General features: G+C 40.7%; 1 protein-coding gene across 7 annotated transcripts in view; it reads right to left on the reverse strand.

Moving 5' to 3' along the window:
• Window positions 1-20799, reverse strand: part of LOC146703282 (calcium-activated potassium channel subunit alpha-1a) — a 113316-nt gene that overhangs the window by 76367 nt on the left and 16150 nt on the right. The window lies entirely within an intron of this gene.

Consider the following 20799-nt stretch of genomic DNA (forward strand, 5'->3'; position numbering starts at 1 on the left):
CTCTTGAAGGATATATCTGGTTGAACTGTGTCTGGTCGGGTTGTGAGGGTTAAGCGATGTTCTCAGGGTCTCCGGACTTAAGCCTGAGCGAATGTGTACTCCCACCACTGGATATAAATTGTTTTATTCCACACCCCTTCCTCACGTTTTACCATATTCACTTTTGAATGCCCTTAGCAGTTACCGTTCTGAGTTTATTTTACGGTTGATTTATTATTTCACATTTTCACGTTTATATCTCTCATTATTATAGTATACTCTGTACTCTCCACATTTTTATCATTACTTATGCTTTTTGGTTGCTGGGTTACGGGAGCTGTACTGTTAATTTTGTGTCACTACCCTGGTTGCACTGACTCGTTGTATCCTTTTGTGCAGAACAGCTGTTACTGCTTTCATCGGGAACCGAGACTGCTTGCAGCCGACCCCTGGGCAGGGTGGTGCCTGGACTCTTTTCTCCTCATCTGCAATGACAGATAAAGACAAATGATAAGACCCGAGGAGTTTTTCGAGCCAGGCTTCGACACGTCTCTGTGTTCCTTTGATTGTTACTTATTTTTGTGTGTTGACCCATTTAAGATGGGTCAAAAGGGGGATTTGAAGAAAATATAATCTGATCAAACATTATTCAGCTTTAAATATTGTTCAGCTTTAAAGTTACTGTGCAACTGTGTAATAAAAATGTGCTCACAGCTTTAAAGTTACTGTGCAACTGTGTGCTCACGACTTTGGCCTTGAGAGCGATAAGAAGCGATCGCCTCATCCTGCAGGTGGAAGATATCTGCAAGCGAAGAGACTAGAACACCCAAGGCCGATTTCCTTTTATGGAGTTGTTTTTCTGCTAATGCAGCACTTTCCTCACAACCCCCTCCTGTAAGTTTTAGAGAATATATACCCATCCTTACAGCAAATATTAGGAATCTCTTGATGTGAGCTGCGTTGAGAGTTTGTCTCTGTCTCAATAAAAGTTCACTGATTCCCCATCTGCAGCAGGTGTCCGGTTGTCTTCATTCTCCGCCAGCCTGGTTAAGTCAATTCCTCCTTAACATCTAAAAGAACCTATTTAATGAAGGAAGACGGGTTCACTTTGTGTTTAATATTATTCTATTGCTGTTGTTGTTTTTTTTATATCCTTCATACTGCATCACTCGGAAACCTTTCCCAGTATGAGTACAAGGTACAGACAGCACAGTATTCAGAGCAGGATTTCATCAGTTTCTTTTGTGCCTGCGATGTTCGCACTCATGAGTAAAACCAGAGGGTTTAAGGGATTTCTCTCTCATCTTGTCAATAAAAGCAGATTATTCCTTTGTCCTCTAGGCTTCCTGCCGTGCTGCATTCAGCTGCTTCCACATCGGGGATCGCTACGCACATTACAGCAGATCCTGAGGGATAGACCTGCTGTTATTATTATTATAACATCATCTTTGCCAAATCCGAATGTGCCCCGGCCCGTACACTGAAAAGCAGCAGAGTTTACAGGTTAGCACTACTTTGCAACGTATCCAAAACATGCAACAACATATACAAAACATCTGTATTCAAAATATTTTACTTTTAGCTTTTTTGAGTTTCCTGGGCTGATGAATAAATATCTTGGCTGTCAAGAGACCTTTACTACTAAGTCATAAACCCCAGACTAAGACAGTCTTTTCATTTGACTTATCTATGGATCCAAGACATTGCATCCAAAGTGAAAGGCCCAAAGATTTTTTGAAAGTTTGGGCAACCTTGTTAATAGTCATTATTTTCCCGTATAAATAGTTGGTTGTTACAATAAAAAAAATGTCAGTTAAATATATCATATAGGAGACGCACACAGTGATATTTGAGAAGTGAAATGAAGTTTATTGGATTTACAGAAATTGTGCAATAATCAACTACTTTACAACTCCACAACTTTATTAGTGCAAAAAACCCCATCAATTTATTTTCACTTTAACAAGCAGCTGTTGCTGAATTCTCTTGCAGCTGCTCTGTTCTACTGCGTGACGCCTTGAGTTTAAAATCCACTTCATAAGCATGTTTCTTAACAGGTTCCATTTTGGGGTCCTTATACACACACAATACGGTAATATTATGTTGAAGCACAGTACGTATCACTCCGCCAGGCTCCTGACTACGGTAGCTGTAATGCAGCTTCGTCGCTTAAGTCATACTAAAACATTTTTTGACAGATTTTTGAGCGCCATATACCACGTAAAATCAGTTTGAGGTCAGTAAGCACAACCAGAATTCGTACATAAGGCGCACTGGATTATAAGGTGCATTGTCGATTTTTGAGAAAATTAAAGGCTTTTAAGAGCGCCTTATAGTCCGAAAAATACGGTAATAACGACGACCCGTTTGTATGTTCTAAAAAAAATTATAATAAAATGCTTTGGTGGCTATCGGTCAGACAAAAACCAAACCAGTTCCACATCACTGAAGTTGCATGTTTTTACAAATCAGTTCTGGTTCATCCGTTTCATTCAACGATCCGCTTTTGTCCTTCTCATTCTCCGTCGCTGCCATGCTTTTTCCGGCATGTGCGTATGAAAACAAAGGCACTGCGCATGCGCGTTTACCCATATTCTATCGCAATATTTCATTTTCTTATCATTGCCTAACATTGTACCGGTATTACGGTGAACGGTATAATATGGTCCAGCCCTAGACATAACCATTAGGATATCACCGACTAGTTTGTGGATTCACTTTAGATACAGAAATGACCATATATGGACAAGGAGGGGGAGTCCCAAGTGACCAGCTAAAGCTAGCAGCCAGCTAATACAGCGGTCCCCAACCTTTTTTGCGGCACGGACCAGTTTATGTCTGACAATATTTTCACAGACCGGCCTTTAAGGTGTTGCGAATAAATACAACAAAATAAAACCGTACCCAAAAAAAGGAAGAGTTATTCAAAATGCACGGGAAAAGACCCAGGGAAACCGATAAAAACGATAAAAAAAATTAAGATAAAAACTGATACATACCTTGAAAACCATAAATTTCACACCCGAGCTTCAATTCTCGCCGCCCGGTACCAAACGACTCACAGACCGGTACCGCTGAGCTAATATACAGCCTTGTTAATGATTGAGAAGAAACAAAAATAAAATGCAAGAAAGCAAAAGCGGATCACGCATTTTTTGAAAGAATCTTTAGTACAATGTACAACGCAAATAGTAATTTGTCAGATATCTGCATTACAAATGCAAAAAAAATGCAGTTTTCATCAAGATGAAATTAGCAACCTAACTTACAAACTTTAGGAATAGGTCTAGAAAATGTTTTTGATGCTAAAACAAAGGATTTTTGTCTTTATGTGTTATTTAAATTTCTGTTATACACACTGTGGTTATTTTCAGGAGCTAATTGTTAAATAGACACAGGTTTTTGTGTCTATTTAACAAGATTCAACTATCCAGTCAAAAAGTACCTAATTTACAGCCACTGTGTATCCAATCTGTAGCTGCAGATCTTGTTGTTACATATGACACATCCTCTGGTTTCCACAGTTGATATAAACAACTTTACACTGTGTGGAGAATTTGAAAATTGTTTTTGGAAATTATGGGAGGTACAAGACATCGATTCCTGGTACAAAGTTCCTGGTCCGTTGGTAGCTCATTAAAAGTTGTCATTCCTGCTGGGAAACAAAGAGCTCCTGCAAAGCACTGCAACTTCACTGCAGAGGGACAAAGCAGAGGGAAATTAACAGCCACTCATGGCGATGACAGCACGAGAGACCCCAAGAGGGAGCTGAACAATGCCAGGATGGAAAATTAGAAAAGTTTTCTCAGAATCAACATATTCTTGCTACATGCTTCACTATTTCATCTGACCCAAACATACTAAACTATACATACATGTGTGTCCCAAACACTGATTTAACGAATGCAACATTTTCCAAGTCATGAACCGGAACCACAGGAAGTGTGTGCGCTTCACATACAGCAGCTGTGCCATCAACCACAACAGTTTACAGTCTTAGCTGTACTCATTTCTGAGTCATAACCTGTTACATCTGAGCGCACAGACGTGAAACGCGTATTTTTAGATTTACACTTGAAGTCATTTACAATATTTTAAAAGCCTTTTTTATGATCATGTGTCAATTATAGCGTGTCATATTCTCCACACACATACAACCACATGCGTACACAAATAGTAATAGAGTGTGTATGATGATGGCATTATAATTATTAACACCATTTTAGCAAACACTCTGGTGTTGAAAACAGCAGGTCAAAAATAACCAGTGAACCTTCGCACCAGCTGCTGTCCAAATTACAGTATGTGGCAGCTTGATACCCACTGATTTATGTCTTATTATAAATAATACTTTCACTTAATGCAACATGCTGCAAACAAACTCCAACTGCAGGAACAGAAATAAATTAAGATCTTTTTTGTGTTGTATAGAAACAGAAAATCAAAGGAGCATCAGCACTATATCGTGCAGGGAACACCAGAGAGGAAAATGCTTGTTGTTGTTGTCGGCAATAAGCAATATTCTCTTGAGAATTAAAGCTTGCCTGGGGAAGAGCCTGCGGTGTTTCTTCAGTCGCTAACACTTCCTGTTTCACTCCACAACCCAGCATCAACACACATCAGTACAGCTGTGTGCTGCTCAGTGAACTTCAAAACATGCAACATCCAAAAAATGAATAAAACAAAGACAGAGAGGCTGAAAACCAGGTTCAATGGTTTGTGAGTGAACTTAACTTTTTAGATTCTCTGTTTGTTTTTCAGAGACAGGAAAACAAACAGAGAGGCTGTTCCACTCTGTAGGTGCCCTCAGTGACAGGCGCCAGGCAGGGGTGGGTATACTTGTATCCCACCGGTTCACTGCCGGTATTTTGGGGGGTTTTCCCAGTGGACGAGAGCGTTGCTTCCCTGCGCCTTCGGGTCCTGACTGTCGTTTGTGCCTATAGGCCAAATGACAGCTCAGAGTCTCATGGGCTCCTGGAGAGTGCTGCACCCAAGGAACTCTATTGTTCTGTTGGAAGACTTCAACGCTGACGTGGCTGGGAGGGACTTGGAGGAACGGCCTGCTGGATTTGAACCCGAGTGGTGTCCTATCATTGGGCTTTTGTGCTTATCACAGTTTGTCCATAACAAACACCACGTTCGAGCGTAAGGGTGTTCATAAGTGCACATGGCACTAGGACACCCTTGGTCGTAGGCGGATGATCGATTTTGTAATCATGCTATCAGATCTGCGGCCGCATGTTTTGGACACTAGTGAAAAGAGGTGCTGAGCTGGATCAGGTGGCAGGGAAAGATGTTGGACAAAGCTGGTGTATCCAAACATATTGTCTTGATTGTTGGTTGGACTTGGTTGTTTCTGTTGATCTGGAAGTAGCATATTGGTGGCAGTAAGTCAGACTTGTTTCCAGTGGGTGTTAGACACTACCAGGGCTGCCATTTGTTCATAGTTTTTATGGATAGAGTACTTATGTGTAGCCAAGTGATGGAAGGTCTCCGCTTTAGTGGTCTCAGGATTTCATCTTTCAGCCAAGTGTGAAGCGGTGGGAATGAGAATTAGCACCTCCAAGTCCGAGACCATGGTTGCTAGCTGGAAAGGGTGGACTGCCCACTGTTGGTCAGGGACGAGTTACTGCCCCAAGTGGAGGAGTTCAAGTGTCTTGGGGTCTTGTTAACGAGTGAGGGGAGAGTGGTACTTTTATGCTCAGCTCTCTGTTGTATAGGGCTGCCACGATTAGTCGACTAGTCACGATTACGTCGACTATCAAAATCGTCGACGACTGATTTAATAGTCGACGCGTCGTTTGAAGCTTTGTAAGATCCCAAAAGACGCAAGAATAAGAAGCAGGATTTAAGAGTGTAATAACGGACTGAAACAGAAGATGGCAGCACTGCATGTACAAGGATGCCAGCTGCCATTAAACCCTGAAGAAGAAGAAGCTGTGTCCCAGAATTCATAGCACAGCCCTGCTCAGTTTCCAACAATGGCGGCAGCTAGTTAGTTTTAATATTACTCTTATTATTCTTTCTGGGTCACAAAATAAACGTTTAACATATTTTCAGGCGAGAATGTAGCTGTGTAAACCTCAAATATCTGCTCAGTTTATCAAGACACCACATATTTTCAAAAGCGCTCCGACGTTTTCGGAGACGTCTGTTACCCACTAGCTCGATAGCTAGCCGGAGCTAGGTCACTAGCACCGTGAGAACACCGGACTCCCGGCAAATTGTTTTCAAACCCACTGCCGTCTTTCCCTACTGAGGTTAAACATGATATATGAGTCACTTAGATAAATTAAAAATGTTATTGTTTGACTTTTTTCAGTATTTTATTTGTTCCTGAGTAAATCGGTTTGGCTGAGATTAAAGTTTTTACACAGCTGAATAAACGTCAAGCAGGCAGCTGATTATCAGAAGTGTGAGATGCTCCAGAATATACTCCGGTGTCCTGTTATATTTTAGATAGCAAGGAGTTTATTAAACTTCACCAAAACAATCTGCAGATTTCATTAAAATTTAATAAACTATCATCTTGTCTTTATTTTTAGTTAGCACCTTAAAAGCTTAAAGCTGTAAGCTAATGATAGTTATATAAGAGCAGATGCTGCTGGTGCAATAAGCTGTAGTTTTACGTCCAATGGATGATGATCTGATTAGTCGACTAATCGCATAAATAATCGGTGACTAGTCGACTATCAAAATAATCGTTTGTGGCAGCCCTACTGTTGTATCGAAATTAGAGCTGAGCATAAAAGTGAAGCTGTCGATTTAACGATCAATATACGTTCCTACTCTAACCAAATATGGTCACGAGCTTTGGGTACCGACTAAAAGAGTGAGGCTATGGACACAAGTAGCAAAAAGAGCTGCTCCTTCGAAGAGCAGCTGGGCTCTCCCTTAGAGACAGGGTGAGGGGCTCGGTTATTCGAGAGGGACTGGGAGTAAAACTGCTGCTCCTCCACGTCAAAAGGAGACAGGTAGTTTGGCCATCTGACTAGGATGCCTCCTGGACACATCCTAGGTTAGGTATTCTGGGCATGTCCTACCAGGAGTAGGTCCAGCAGTAGACCCAGGAATCGGTGGAGAGATTATATCTCTCGGCTGGTTTAGGAATGTCTCAGTGTCCCCCCCCCCCCCCCCCGAATAAGCTGGAGGTCTCTGGGGTGAGAGGAGTTAGGAGTACTTAGACTGCTCCCTCTGTGACCCATGCCCAGATAAGCAGCAGAAAATGGATATATGGATGGTTTGTGAGTGTATTATCAGAGTGTATTAAGAAATAGAAATTTTAAGGCTCCTCAGTCAGGTGTAATGGGTCAAGAACATGCCTGCTGTGCTGTGAAATGTGTTGGTTGTTTTAAAAACTAAATGTAGATGTCCAGCAGCAGCAGCGCAAGTATAGAGATGTGCAGTAATCCATGAAAGCAGGGAATCACAGAGTTCTCCTGGGGAGGCCTAAATAGTGTTGCACTTAAAATGAGTGGATAAATTGATCTTTTTAAATCTATCTTTTAGATCACCTTTAAACTCTTCATACACTGTGCGAACTTTGTGATAAGTAACCATTTTCTCTTTGAATGAAAAATTCATGGCACCAAATATTGTTGAAATAGCTGTGTTGATAAAACATTTTTCCAGCCTCCCACTGGAAAAAAAAAATCACCAACAACATGAAAGGTTACAAAAGATACTTGAAGGCCACAACCCAAGTTACTTTCCCAAGCATTTAAGTGCTTTATTTCTCTCGAAAATCATCCTTCAGTCAGGATTCAAGTAACATTTTTCTAAGAGAGAATATTTACTAAAGAGTCTGCAATTTTTTTTCAGAGGTTCGCGTTCAAATCTGTCTCAGAAATAGAAAATGTTGCAGCTCATCTGATTTCAATAAACAAAATGTGATCCTGATTTTCTTCTGGAATTTAACACTGTAATAATCATCTAGGACCTACTATAAATAACTAGTAGAAAATATTTTTAAATGCTTTGAATGTGAATGTTTTTCTTGTAACACAGAGAAAGATTTTTACATTTGCTATAACTTAGTGTTTCCCAGTTTTGCTTGCACCTTCTGAATCTCTTCACATTGGATATTATACTTTGAATATCATAGTAAAGCTTGTCTTCTTGTCTTTCTGAAAAAAAATTGAATTTTGCCTCGAACAGAAACAGTAACAGAGTTACAGTTATTTAAGAGAACTTGTAAAATGTTCTAAACTAATCAATCATTAATTAAAAAAACAGAAGCAACGTTTAGCAGTTATTGAAGGAAAAGAGGGAGAAGAGCCATTATTACATTTAATAAGTAATTTTATTATAAATAGGTGGCGTGTTATTTTTTTAATGATTAAAATATATACACCACAGACTGTATCTAAACATGGAGACTGTGACATTAGTTTCTGCACTGTCATTTTAAAGTTAGAATTATGGGCGTTGTCATGTTTGTGTTTTTTGGAGCAAGAAATGAACGTAAAGTTATCACATAATGTTAGCAAGCTCATATTTATTATGTGTGAGCCGACATCAGCTATTTGCTTATGCTTATATATATATATATATATATATATATATATATATATATATATATATATATATATATATATGCATTTATGATGACTAATGAAAATTAATAGCGGATAAACACGCGTTGAGGTGGTATTGTTTGTCCACCAGAGGACCTTCTGCAACTTCACTGTCATCAACAAATGTGCTTTGAAGATCAACCAGCTGATCTGACCAGAGTCAGGCAGACCACATCTGAGTAAATAAATCACTACACATAACAAATGTTAGAGTACTCCGTTTATGTTTCACGTGAAACAAAAATATCGACTGATAGACCAGGGGCCCGTTCTTCGTACCTCGCTAAGTAGGTTAGCCGGATTAGATTGTTGACGATTTCGCGTGATCCTGGATCAGTCGGTTCCCCGAAGCTCATCCGGGACTTGCTGTCATAGCAACAGAGCCGTAAGCGTAAACCTGCTCGGGAGCAGGTTTACTTTATGTAAACAGGATTAGATCGCGGCCACGCAGGTATGTCCGCGTCATTTATACGAAAGCAACAGCGATATTTTTCCACTGTTTCACCATAAATAAATACCATCAATGTAACTAAAGATAATGCAGCACTTGATCCTTTTATTGATTTCACACAGATACATACAGGTCATTTCCTAAAAAAGGGAAATGTACTATTAACATTCTATTACATGTATGTGATTATTACAGATGTAATTCATATTTCAGAGTAGCAATTGTAAATTACTTCGTGTAATCAAGATGAGAGACCACGGCTATAAAAGCGAAGGTGGATTTGGGAAGCCTGTTGCAGCCATGTCCTGTCCGTTTACGCGACCAACCCATTGCGGAAGGTGCAAGATTGATAAGGAGAGTCCTCAGAATCCAGCGTATATTGCGGGATAGACAGGATCCTTTAGCTCAGCGCGACAGTGTGCTCATAGAGAGATATCGATATTCCCGTGAGGGTATTATTTACTTAACCAACTTGTTGACGAGGGGGTGCAGGACCACCACCTGTCTTTTTTTTTGCTCTGCCCTTTTCTTGGTTGCTGTTATGAACAAACAAACAGAGTATTCCAGGGTCTCTTTCCAAGAGACGACAAGCAATATAAGTGATAAATATTACCATTCTGTAGAATATTCTTATATTTCACTTTTACTTGTTCCCATGTTCTAGTGGGTCCTGTCGTGGCTCTAATGTGAAAGAGGATAAAATATAACATATTATAATATAATGTAATATAATATTGGATAATATAGTGTAATATAATAAATCTACCCTACCGCCTACTGGTGTTGGCCAGAGGGGCCGATGGCGCGATATGGCAGCCTGGCTTCTGTCAGTCTGCCCCAGGGCAGCTGTGGCTACAACTGTAGCTGCCTCCACCAGTGTGTGAATGTGAGAGTGACTGAATAGTGGCATTGTAAAGCGCTTTGGGTGCCTTGAAAAGCGCTATATCAATCCACTCCATTATTATTATTATTATTATTATTGAATTACTTACGAGTTTAATTTGTCAGCAACTTCCTGCCAGCCCTCGCTCCTTGCTTTTGCAGCCTTTGCAGTGTTCCCTTGCGTTCTGATTAAACTCTGAAACTCCTGAAATCCCTCACTCAAGAGTTCTTGCTCTGCTGCCGGAAAATACCGAGCCGAGCGCGCTCCGTCGACATTTTCGCCGACCAATCAGAGGGTTGCCGATCAATGTTTCTACTATCGATGCGTAGCCCCTTTTACGACACCCAGTGATGTCACATTACTGCGTCCAGCTGTAGTAATCGTCAACAGCAGGTGTGTTCGGGGAACCGGATTAGCGAGCTCACGGTTAGCGCGATGATTTGATCTTGGATGTTTCATTTGATCTTGGATGTAGTAAGCGACGTACGAAGAACGGGCCCCAGGGGTCCGTTCTTCGTACCTCGCTAAGTGAGTTAGCTGGATTTGATTGTTGACGATTTCGCGTGATCTTGGATCGTTCGGTTCTCCGAAGCTCATCCGGGACTTGCTGTCATAGCAACAGATCCGTAAGCGTAAACCTGCTCGGGAGCAGGCTTACTTTATGTAAACAAGATTAGATCGTGGCCACTCAGGTATGTCCGCTTCATTTATACGAAAGCAACAGCGATATTTTTCCACTGTTATTCCATAAATAAATATTATCAATGTAACTAAAGATAATGCAGCACTTGATCCTTTCATTGATTTCATACAGATACATACAGGTCATTTCCTAAAAAAAGGGAAATGTACTATTAATCATTCTATTTCATGTATTTGATTATTTCAGATGTAATTCATATTTTAGAGTAGTAATAGTAAATTACTTCGTGTAATCAAGATGAGAGACCACGGCTATAAAAGCGAAGGTGGATTTGGGAAGTCTGTCGCAGCCATGTCCTGTCCGTATACGCGAGCCACCCATTGCGGAAGGTGCAAGATTGATAAGGAGAGTTTTCAGAATTCAGCATATTGCGGGATAGACAGGATCCTTTAGCTCAGCGCGACAGTGTGCTCATTGAGAGATATCAATTTTCCCGTGAGGATATTATTTACTTAACCAACTTGTTGACGAGGGGGTGCAGGACCACCACCTGTCTTTTGTTGCTCTGCCCTTTTCTTGGTTGCTGTTATAAACAAACAAACAGATTATTTCAGGGTCTCTTTTCAAGAGACTAAAAGCAATATAAGTGATAAATATTACCATGCTGTAGAATATTCTTATATTTCACTTTTACTTGTTCCCATGTTCTAGTGGGTCCTGTCGTGGCTCTAATGTGAAAGAGGATATAATGTAATATAATATAATAAATTTACCCTACTGCCTACTGGTGTTGGCCAGAGGGGCCGATGGTGCGATATGGCAGCCTGGCTTCTGTCAGTCTGTCCCAGGGCAGCTGTGGCTACAACCGTAGCTGCCTCCACCAGTGTGTGAATGTGAGAGTGAATGAATAGTGGCATTGTAAAGCGCTTTGGGTGCCTTGAAAAGCGCTATATAAATCCAATCCATTATTATTATCATTATTATTATTATCATTATTATTATTATTATTATTATTATTATTATTATTAAATTACTTACGAGTTTAATTTGTCAGCAACTTTCTGCCAGCCCTCTCTCCTTGCTTTTGCAGCCTTTGCAGTGTTCCCTTGCGTTTTAATTAAACTCTGAAACTCCTGAAATCCCTCAATCAAGAGTTCTTGCTCTGCTGCCGAAAAATACTGAGCGCGCTCCTTCGACATTTTCGTCGACCAATCAAAGGGTTGCCGATCAATGTTTCTACTATCGATGCGTAGCCCCTGTTAAGCCACCCAGTGATCTCACATTACTTCATCCAGCTATACTAATCGTCAACAACAGGTGTGTTCGGAGAACCGGAATAGCGAGCTCAAAGTTGGCGCGATGATTTGATCTTGGATGTAGTAAGCGAGGTACGAAGAACGGACTCCAGAATATCGGATTTTTAAAAACACCCGATATCAGTATCGGGCTTAAAAGTAGTGTATCATTCAGGCTGTAGTAATAATTGAACTAATATGTACATTTAGCCCGAAATACAATTAAATGAGTGAATTATATAAAAATCCATCCACTGCACAGTTGTTGGTAAATTAGTACATTTTTTAATTCATTCTCAAAAAAACATCTTTACTCTAAAATTGGACAGTTTAACAAGCAGCCTCTGGGAGACTGACTGGAGTTTATCTCAAGAAGCTTTTGGGGGAAGTTCAGTTTTGGGCCAAATCTTCCAGCCCTGGGGGTTACTGATTATTCCTCATCTCCTACTATTGCATTTATTTTTTTACTTTTTAGTTTAATCATCACATTTTAATTTTAATTAATTAAATATATTGTTTGCTGTTTCCTCAACACAATTTCACTTTTATTCCATCTCATGAAGCACTTTGTTTCTAAATCTGTAAACAGACAATCTGTATTATGTTTGCAGGATTGGTGATGTTGGCAAGACTACAGTAAAACAGCAAAAGTAGTAGTTTTAGAAGTGGCATGTGTTTCCCAGCAGAGATTAAAGAATATAAGTCATAGCATCCTTGAAGCTATAAGGCAGTAGCTCAGTTTTTTGGCTTCTGCCCACTGCTGTATTGCACAGATGTTAAAATAATCATGGAGGTTAAAGCACATAGAAACTGGATCTTCTCCTAAACCCTTGGCAGCTACACACAAGTGCTCAGTTTGTGTTTCGTGTTGTATACATTGCCCTGTAACTACCAGCGGCGTGAAACCTGATCCTCTGTTTGCCTGACACTGGTCCCTGTATATAGGGAGTGCATCTGATCTGAGCGCACTGACAATGTCCTTTCTGAGCTTTGAAAACAATGCTTCCATCCTTGAGCATTTTGGGTCAAGCCACTCGGGAACATCTCCCTCTGCCATCCTGCTCATCTATTTGCACTTATTTTGCATTTTATGATTCTCTGATGTGACAACAAATTGATCTGCTCCTGTTAGACAGAAACGGCATGTTCTGTCCTGTAATGAATAAGAGATTTTTGCACCATTATTCAGATATTAAATGCCCACAATCAAAACATGCAGCGTGGAACCCCAAATCCCACAGTGGCTTAGCCATGATTTAAGCCATCTTGGAAGCAGCCCAACCACTCTCACAGTGAGGCGTAAAGAGCTTAGGGTAGGCGTGGATGGATGTATCTCCCCCCCTCCCAGCTTCTTGCTGTCTGTCTCAGCTGAAATATTAGTTTGTTGCTTTAAAATTGTGAGAAAATGACAACGAGAAAAAAAAAAAAAAAAGAATAACCAAATAGTCTTTGCTGCTGTGGGTGTAAGAGAAAAAAATCTTGCTGCTGAGCACAAGTGATGACTCAACTCTCAGGCAGCACTTCAGAGAGGAGGGGTCCTCACTGAGAAAATTCCTCTCACGTGTTAAAATGCAAATCATGGCCTGTGCTGCAGCCGAAAGGCTGGACATACAATAACTGCAGCAGTCCTGTGTTTTAAAGGTTGAAGGAGCTGATCTTAAAGTGAACATTTAAAGTTCCAACATGTTGTATGATCAGTAGGTAACTCATTTTCTTTAAGTGGCCACGGTAGTAAATTAAACTGAACTCGCCGAGGGAAAAACTACTTGAAGTATCAATCAAGAGTTTCATGCCTCTTTTACACCTGGCTTTCCAGAGACAGGAAAGAGAGGACTGTGATTAGTGATGGAGACGTAGTGAGCTCAACAAGCAGCTGCTTAGTCATTGTGTAGCTAATGACTTTTAATGGAATCTGCCGGCCAAATTGAGAATTTCTCATCATGAAACCGCTCGCTGAATGGATTCTAGGGATTGGGGGGAAGAATGTTATCATAAAACCCTTCTCGACTATTTTAAATACCACGCCACTTCACTAAACTCATTATACTTGACTGATTGTTTGTGCCTAATGAGAGCCTGCTGAAAATGTGGTGCCCAAACATAGACAGGTTCCAAATTAGAAACGCTTGCGCCACCCCCACCCCCTGGAGGAATGGTAATTATCACACCTGATACTTGCTGGTGCCCAAAACTAATGGTGTGATTGCTGCAAGAATTTGGCCTCACGATCGCAGAGGGTTAAGGATCAAGCAACTCTCAATCTGTAGACTCTGCAAGCACAGATGGCCACAGGTCAAGATGACCTCAACTAAGCATGTCTAAGGACCACTCAGATCTGTCTGTGTGCTGCACTGAAGGCAAATATTAATGACATTATTATCTACACAGACACTCAAAACACCACCCAGAGCAAATTCGTAACCTGCATAAATGTAGCTAATATTCCATAGTCAGTGTTTGAATACAGAACACAGGAGATTCACTGCTTTTTTGTGTTTGTTTTAATCTGAAGCAATCCAAAAATATCAGCAATGACAGGGTTTGATTTCTGCTATGTGAGAACACATGAAAGTAATTTAATGCATTTAAGTATGTAGACATGGTCAAGATGACCTGCTGATGTTCAAAACGATAATGAGAACATAGAAAAAAGGTGATTTACAGGACTTTGAAAGTGGCATGATTGTTGGTTTCAGACTGGTTGGTCTGACTATTTCCGAGCAGAGAACGGCCAGAAGGAAACAACAAAAGAATAACAGAAAATATCAAGTGAGCAGTGAGTCGTTGTAAACATGACTTATTGATGTCAGAGGTCAGAGGAAAATTGTAAGACTGCTTCGACCTGATAGGAAAGCAACAGTAAATCAAACCAACCTATGTGGAAGAGCATCTCTGAATGCAAAACATGAGATAGACTACAGCAGCAGAATACACCTGAGAGCTAGAAACAGGAAACTAAGGATACAATTTGCAGAGGGTAACCCAACCGGCATAACAGAAGACTGGAAAAACATGGCCCAGTCTGATGAGTGTTGAATTCTGCTGGTCCATTCGAATCAGAATCTGGTGCGAACATGAAAGCATGGATCCATCCTGCCTTGTATCAAAGGTTCAGGCAAGCTGTTGTGGTGTAATGGCGTAGGGGATCATTAGCACACTTTGAGATCCTTAGGCAAAGTCTACCACAGTATTGTTGTTGACCATGTTGTTGACCCTTTATGACCACATGATCCATCTTCTTATGTCTACTTAAAGCAGGATAATGTACCATATTACAAACATCAAATAATATCAAACTGTATTCTTGAGAACAACTTTATATACCAAATGACCTCCACAGTTGCCAGATCTCAATCAAACACAGCATCTTTGGGATGTGGTGGAACAGGAGAGTCACATCATGGATGTGCAGCCAACAAATCTGCAGCATCTGTGTGACGCTATCATGTCAATATGGACCAAGATCTCTGAGGAATGTTTCCAGCAGCTTGTTGAATGTATGCCACAAATAATAGAAGCAGTTCTGAAGGCGATAAAAGGTCCAACCGAGGACTAGCAAGGTGTACCCAATTATGTTTGTGTGTGCAAGAGTTTAGTCCAGAATTTCTAGGAAATTCTTTAAAAAAAAAAAAGAAGATTTTACTCGAATCAAGATGGTACTAGTGCAAAGTGTGGCGTGTTAGTTTGACTTCATTTATATACAATAATGACTTACCAAGATGTTCTTGGTTTTAACTAGGAATGAAACAAAATAACTTCAGTCTCACATGGCATTGTTTCCTTCTGTAGGGGCCTGACAAAACAGGCCTGGCAGCTGCTGTCACCCGAAAATAGCGGCAGGCTTAGAGACGGGCAGAGAGCCGAGTGACGCTGCCACGTTGTTCACTCTGTTGTACTGGGTGCGGTGAAAGTCACACATGATCCCGTTGGCACCAGAGTCCACAGGTGGCAAACAGCGTCCTGTCTTTGCTACAAGGCCATGGGCGTGTTGAAAGAATATCTGTTACATACAACGATACCAACATCCTAACCTAAAGCCGAGAGTCAACTGGGAATGTCAAGAAAAGGGCACGAAGAGTGAATGCTGACTCCTTTCGTGCTGAGCCGTGGAAAATGTGTAACAATAAATCAGCGCTAACAATGAATTCTCAGTCATGTAAAGGATAAGCGCGCCCATGACTTCTGAAAGGCACTCTGAATATTTCTGCTGAAGCGGCACCATAATCGGCAATGAGAGAAAAGAGCAAGTCCACACGAAAGTGTTTAGTCTTTCTCTCTTTCCCCTTTTTCACTCCCATCAGACAAAAAGCTTTTCCATGTAGCAGCTCAATTGCTGCAGCTCACGACCCTCTCAGAGGAGGAGGAGGTAAGTGTCTGCCTGATGAAAATGCCCTTCTGGCCCACCTGTAATTTCGTTCAGTGCTGCTTTCTCCCCTTGCGGTTGCGATATCAAATCTAGCGGTCGAGCCAGAAAATAACTCTTTCACCCTGTCACCCAATATGACTTCCTCTACACACACGCTGACCCCAGATAACCTAGACGACTCCAAATTGTGAGAACTTTTTGTCTGACAGCTGGTGATGTTAAAATTAGAAGTGACCTAGCTGAAGCTAGCACCTTTTGCTCACGGCTTAACTTGTAGAGGTTTAAGATGGGGAAAAATTGGCCATCATACACTTCCGCTTGCCAGCCACAACTTAGGTATCCGAGAGGGGTGGAGCTGACTGAGGAACCCAGTGATACTGCGCATACATATGCTAGCTACTTGCCAATCATACCAAAAGCCATACTTCGGTTTATTAGTAATGTGGACAGTAACTGACACTAATAGGAGCAGTAATTTACAAAATGAATATGTTGTATTGAATAAAACCTGAAACTAGTGACTGAGCCCATTATATCATTAGAAAAGTCTTTTAACCAGATGTGTTTTGCGAAGGGGTTGCCCCCTGCTGGGTGACAGAAAGAAGTTTTCACACTGGCTTCCCTTTTTAGCCATGGAAATCTTTTACATACTGCGCAGTCTATGCCAGCACACTTGAGTATAGCTACTACCCCCATCGGTCTCTCCCCCTCACCTCTTAGCTCACCAAGTTCCACCCTTTGTCAACAGAGCACAGGCATGCTCACGAAAAGGAAAAATATGCTAAACTCAAAGAGGACTTCCAATAATGACTGTTTAAAGAGTTTTAAAATGCACGAGTCGAGTGTGGTTTGTCTGTGTGTGTGTTTTGGGTTTTTTTTTTTAAATGTGCAAGAAGTACAGTAGTACTCACATGCCAAATGTTGGTATGTCTCGGCAGCTCAGCTTATTGGACTGTAACAACATATGGCATGCCAAACAGAGACTTGTAGCTACTGTATGTAAGAAACTTTTCCAAAAAAAGGAGTTATAAATAAACAAAAACAGCTGGTGTTTACCTGCAGTACTTTATAGTCAGAGAATTCATTCAAGTCTAACTTAAATGCCTTCGACTCTGTTCAACCTGTGACTGGGGTTAAAGCGCAAAGATTGAAAACTTAAAAGCACCAGAGGTCATTTTTGGGCGTCCAATAATAGAAAACCTTTCTCTGGCCAGAATAATAGCTTTGTGACATCCAAGCCCCCCCTGTGGACTTCTAGAGGCAAACACACATGGGCTAAATGTCACTCAGCAGGGTCCTGTCATTTAAGAGAAATCAGATTTTCCTTCAGAATACACAAACTTGGGCCTGGCTGTGGTGCATACTTTCTATCTGAACTTTCTTGAAAATTGTAGTCTCAAGGGAAATACAAATAAGAAATACATCCATAACCTGCTTCTTTATCCTTTTTGGGGTTTTCTTTGGTATAAGTATAAACTGCAGCCAACTGTTCAGGCCCCGAGGGGCGTTTGTTTTGACGTTTGCAAGCAGCAACGTGATGACATTTATCATGAATAGGGAGGGTGGTCTTGTGTGATGCAAAAATGGATATGGTGAGGGAAAATCCAATAAAAATAAACTGACAGATGGGATCCAATCTAGAAGAAACCCACGGCTTTACATACATGTTTGCTGACCTGAATTTTGAAAACTAAACAAGAGAGTTCACCTTAAAGCGCTTAAAGATCAGAGACTAGATCTCCTGCAGAAAAAACTTTACAGACTTAAAGGTCACCAGGAAGTGTCCTCTCTGCTAATCAAACAGCCCTAATGGCAAGGTTTGATCTTTTACAATCTGCTGAGGCCAGTTGGGCAAATGAACACTGGGCTTCCTCAGCTTCCGCAGGGCAGCTTGCACCTGTCTGTCACTCAACAGTCACAGTCAGAGGTAAACATTCAGCTAAGTCTACAGTGATCTCGTCTCCTCTGTGTAATCTGTTACATTTACCTAAAATGTGTCATGCTACAGATGTCAAGGCCCCTTAGTTGAAATGCCCGATTATAGATAGTGAGGGAAAAAAGCCACAACCATCAAACTCAGTCACTCAGAAAACCAAATGTCTTGTCATGTACTTTAAACATTAACCAGCTTTGTAACCTTTGTGCTCTGACATACTCTGTGTTTGTACTGTAGAGCTAATTGAACAGAAGCCCTCAACTGAAATGTATGATTTATGTGTTTATTTTTTTGGCCTTGGGCTTATCAAATATAATTCAGTGATCAATTTTTTGGTCTTTTAACTTTTAACTTGTGGTCCGCATGTTTGTGTATTTTCGTGTCCATGTTTTTAATTTTTTGGATTGCTTATTTGTCTTTTAGTTCTTCTTCTGTACATTTTGTAAAAAGGCTTTGGAGAGCTATACGGCACGAGCAACTGAATCTTCATGCAGCGGGTATCAATCTGCTAAACTGAGATTCAGAAAGTTAAATTAAAATTGCAAAACACTGCAGGCATCCTGCAGCTGAGCCTTCTTTTTTGCATAATCCATGCCTCAACTGTCTCAATTTATCCACTTCAACTTCAGCCACATTTACACTTAATAATGTAGTCAGGTTTAATTAGGAACAGCAAACTGGATTGTTCATTTGGATTCATATGCAGAACCACTAATAGATTTTTTTTTATTTATTTATTTATTTTTTTTTTTTGGAGAGGTTCAAGTTTAAAATTGGCGGATTTACTCTTTGCTGGCTTTTATTAAACAAGACTGCAAATAGAAAACAGCTGGAAATAGCAGCTCAAGATACATGTAAATGTAGGATCTTTATACGACAAATAAATACACAGAAGCACTCACTTTTATTTAAGCTATTCCTTGCTCTTACTCCCCAGTAAAACTGCTCTCAGATGGCCTGGAAATAAGCTTTAATGCGCTCCCTGAAAAGGCTGAAATAGAAAACACACATCTGCCCTGTTTAGGTAAGCTGCAGTTGCCATGGTTACAGACGAGCACTTGCTAAACAGTTGTGTCAAGCCATCATTGAGACAGAGCACTTGAGCTGTGCACGCACACGCACACGCACACGCACACGCACACAAAGAAGCAAGCAGAGGGAAGCGTTGGTGTTTTAAAGTGAAAAACAAGGAAACAGAGAACGGGGAGATGTTGTTAGCAAAATGCTGCTGTCAACATACACCACCACTAGTCTCTGCACTCAGTCCACTCTGGGGACAATTTGAGTTTCATAATGTTTGACGGAAGATGAACAAAATGTGCCCCTTGTTGCTCCAGCCGGGAGCAAAAAAACGTGATTTTATCAGCTGTCACACACTCACACAGACTGTATGTAAAAGAGGGATAAAGCCACCGTGACATCATCCACTTGTTCGTGAAGTCCCATTTTGACACCACTAATATTGCAGACATTTATGTCTTAAACAATTATAAACAGGTGATTTGTAAAAGGGAGGGAGGTAATTTCAAGGCTGTAGCCGTATATTTAAACATGGGAGTCTATAGGAATGACTTGCTTGTGGCCCCAGCCTCAAGTCTCAATTCTAAGTAGTTTTTCTTGGGTTCTTCTGATTTGGCATCTTTTTCCAGATGTTGCCACTTGATGGGCGTGTACATCAACTCAAATCCAGGGTCTATATTTTTATTTAGATTTAAAGGAACATTTTCTTGTAAGCACGACACATTTGAAGCACACTTTAAAACAAAAAGACTTGACAAAGTGTTCTGAATCAACTGAAATATTTGTGAATAAGTGAACAACTTCAGATAAGTGTCCAAATAAAGATGTATTCCATCTTCTTAGCCTTCCAACATGATCAGCAGTTTAGTTTTAGCCCACAAATATGAACTAGGCGGATCATTAATATTCCACATAACAGTTTAGTGTACAGCTCGCCCGGCGTTCAAGATTAACAACCTCCACACGTCGAGCCAACTGGAGATGCTGCATCGCATTTAAGGAGGTAGTTGAAAGTGGGATCAAGCCCGAAGCACTGCGTCAAGCTCTGGCACAGTGCTCCCACTCATATCATCTCGTTTCATCACACCACAGTCGCAGTACTTTAAATGCTGAACATTTACAGCCAAATCATTATACAGTGTTGAGAAATAATAAGAATAAACCTACAAAAAACACCACAGCAAAAATTTCCCTGATTGGATATCGTGTGGCAACATAGTTCAGTACACAAGATGATAACAGGTGTTTAAGGGATGTGTTCTCCATCTAACCCTGTGAGCAGACACACCAGGCACCATTGCATGACCAAAAGCTATTGTAAAACTGCACATGTCCCTCCCTCCTTCCTTTCTTTGGCATCTGTTTCTCTCTGCTGTCCGAGGTTATTATGGGGTGTATGACCATAATACATGCCTTAAATCTCTGCTTTGTTGCCCAGGCTTTGTTTGGATGTGTAAGCCTCACTGTCTGAGAGAAAACCTACCAGGAGATACACCCAATGATGCGTTTATGGGTTTGACAAGCAAAAATAAAAGCAAGGAATATTCACACATGCCCAGTTTGTGCCTGGTCTGACGCAGGTTCCTCTGGCTTGTCCTATAATAACAAATGTTTTTCACAAGACAAAAATACTACAAGGGAGCTCAACCA

The sequence above is a fragment of the Copadichromis virginalis genome, linkage group LG8, assembly GCF_057382275.1.
Source record: "Copadichromis virginalis isolate Kocher_CV1m ecotype Utaka linkage group LG8, C_Virginalis_male_GT1.1, whole genome shotgun sequence".
Lineage (NCBI taxonomy): Eukaryota > Metazoa > Chordata > Actinopteri > Cichliformes > Cichlidae > Copadichromis > Copadichromis virginalis.